Consider the following 3298-nt stretch of genomic DNA (forward strand, 5'->3'; position numbering starts at 1 on the left):
AAATTAGTTTTTAGAAATATAATTAAAAATTTTACGAAAACAATGGCATATTGGGAAAAGATGTTTTGAGAAAAAAATTTGTGAGTAATTTTATTAAAAAAAAAAAAAAAAAAAAAAAAAAAAAAAAAAAAAAAAAAAAAAAAAAAAAAAAAAAAAAAGAAACACAATACTTCTAAAATTGTTTGAGAAAACATTTAATTTTTCTTGACTGCTTCCCCTTCCTCGTTTGCCATCTTATTGACATTTCTTCTTTATCATAATTTTCTACACACTTTAACGTACAAAAATTAGTGTGACACCCACTTCCAGCGTCGCTCTGTTTAAATATTATTTGCTTCTAAGGTTTCCCCTAACGGCCTACGTACAAGTCAAGTGCTGCAATTATTACCGCTTGGCCGACATTTCCACAGAAACACGCATTGACGCATTAATAAATGGTTTTGTAACTAAATATTTATACAAAAAAGGTAAATGTAAGAAATATCTTTCGTTCTTTGTCTCTAAACATGCACCACATATACTTATGTATGAGCATATGCACTACGAAAGGTGTGGGCCTCCGCGGGTAGCTTCAAGTGCGCATGCGTCGCTGCACTTGTCAACAACTAAAGTGCATTTGCCTCGTTGCAAATCGATTTCATGCGTGTTCGCATTTGCTCTACAGTCGTACATAGAGACTCCGTTGCATGAAGAAGCAAAAGCACTCACCGGGTACTAAACGTTCATATGTATGGGTATATCCATGAAAGCATATAGCACGGTTTTATCCGTTTTGCTATCTTATTTCCATTTTGTTGTTATGTCGCATGTTTTAGTATGAAACTTGATATGTTTTGAATTGCTTTCGAGTGAAAATCTAAACAATAGCCGTTGAGTAAGGTAATGTGACAGTTTTATAGGCTGTCACATACTAATCGGGAACACTTTTAATTGAAAACGATTACGGTGTATGGATCCTCAAGTTCCTTTCTACTCCTAATTCGTTTGTGTGATGCCATTTGTACTTTGACTTTATATTTCAAATTATCCTTTGTGCTCCTGATTACTTAAAGAATTTCTGTTTTCTGCAGAACCAGACAAAAAAAATTATATTATATATACATGTATACATATATATATCTACAACTGCAACAAAGTTTATGAAAAATAACGTTTCGAATTCAGTCGTTTCTTCGAAGGCGATAAATAAAATAATTACTAGGAAATTCTGTAAACAAACGAAAAATCCTCCACGCACAAAACAACTACAATTAATGCAAAGAAATCTCTTTTCAGATTTTACCATTGGTGTTTGTTAAAAAAATTTATACATTATTATATTTATGTTACATAAGAAAAACACGTTGTCTTGGGATTTAGTTTTGCAATATACGTATTATAGAATTTAATACACTTTATAAGTCGGCTTTTTATTTTATGTGGGATAGTTTACTGCTCCATGCCCCATTATATAACATTATAACAAGCAAATAACCAAGGCTATAACTCAATCTCAGGTTGGAGTTACAATAAATTCTATCTTCTCGTGTTTAAAGAAGCATCGAACTAGCTGAAGATTGTTTTTATGAACTAAAAAGATAATGTTAATGATTGGTATTTGGGACCCATGGAAGTATTCTATTCCGGAATTCTTCAATTATCAATTGTATTATAAAGTACTACATTCTTAAGAAGTCGAAGTCCTTGTTTAGCTTCTATGGAAAGAATACTATTTCGAAACAGACCTCTCAGTTTTTTTATTTTCACTCTTCTTTCGAACTTAAAGTTCGAAAAAAACTCTTTCGCTAATTGTCATTACAGCTTTGCAAACCCACTGTTTTTTGACTTCTACAAATGTGCTTAGTTCGGTTCCGTTGGTTGTCGTTCTCTGCTGAATTACATTCGTTTATAGTCGCAGGGTTTGTCCGGAAAGTAATAGCACTGATTCTCTTTCTCCGCTACTGTACTTTGAAGCGTGGAGCACCTGGAGAGTCAGGACAAACATTTTCGCGCGACGTTAGAGTCAAATTTTATGTGAAACTCGGTAAATCTGCAAAGGAGATCTTGCTTTAACAAGAAGTGGTGTATGTCGGTGGTAACACAGCTTTTTGAAGGGGTGGGAAGTGGTCACTGATGAAGACCGTGCAGGAAGATCTGCGACTTCGACAAAACCAGACAATGTGGCTCGTGTGCGCAAAGTTTTGAACTCAGACCGTCGACTAACTGTGGTTCACGACATTATGACGGAGCACTTGAAGATGCGCAGGGTGTGCACGAAATTGCGACGGGTCGGAGGTGTGTCAAGAAAATTTGAACAAGTGTGAAAGCGACCCAAATTTTTTGAATAACGTAGTCACAAGTGACGAGTCATGAATCTTTGAGTATGATCGTGAGACAAAGAGGCAATCTTCCGAGCATTTTGCACTCCATTGAAGAGAGTACTTATTGTTTAGCAACTTCACCACGCCTTCTAAAACATCTTGCTGGTATTTTCTTGCTCCAGTTTTAAACTCTTTTTCACAGAACTGGATACGGGTAACACCTTTAAAGAAACTCTCCACCAAACCATTACAACAACAGAATTGTGACTACGTTGAATCTTTGGATAAGCATTTTTTGTGAGGACGATCATTTCTCTTTCTGACATTAACTGTAGACATTGGGGAAAAACGATAAATAGTGTGGTTCAGCTTTTCGAGAAGCTCGTATATTTCATTTGCGCTTTTCCAAACTTTTTTGAAGCTATCAGCGCAATCCAATTTTCTTTAGCACCCTAAACTTTTGTACATTAGTTTGCAAATTTGTATTCCTGTGTGCGTTGCAAACTTTGTAACTGAATTTATGCCAACCCTAAGTACATTTCGAGATATGTTTTTATACTCTCGCAACAAAGTTGATAAAAGGAGTATTATAATTTTTTTCACATAACGGTTGTTTGTAAGTCCTAAAACTAAAAGAGTTAGATATAGGGTTATAAACACCAAAGTGATCAGGGTGACGAGTAGAGTTGAAATCCGGATGTCTGTCTGTCTGTCCGGCCGTCTGTCCGTCCGTCCGTGCAAGCTGTAACTTGAGTAAAAATTGATATATCATGATGAAACTTGGTACACGTATTTCTGGCTCCATAAGAAGGTTAAGTTCGAAGATGGGCAAAATAGCCCACTGCCACGCCCACAAAATGGCGGAAACCGAAAACCTATAAAGTGTCATAACTAAGCCATAAATAAAGATAATAAAATGAAATTTGGCACAAAGGATTGCATTAGGGAGGGGCATATTTGGACGTAATTTTTTTGGTAAGGTGGGCGTGGCAACGCCC

This window comes from Bactrocera latifrons, unplaced genomic scaffold (genome assembly GCF_001853355.1).
Source record: "Bactrocera latifrons isolate USDA-ARS-PBARC rearing strain unplaced genomic scaffold, ASM185335v1 scaffold_123, whole genome shotgun sequence".
Taxonomy (NCBI): Eukaryota; Metazoa; Arthropoda; class Insecta; order Diptera; family Tephritidae; genus Bactrocera; species Bactrocera latifrons.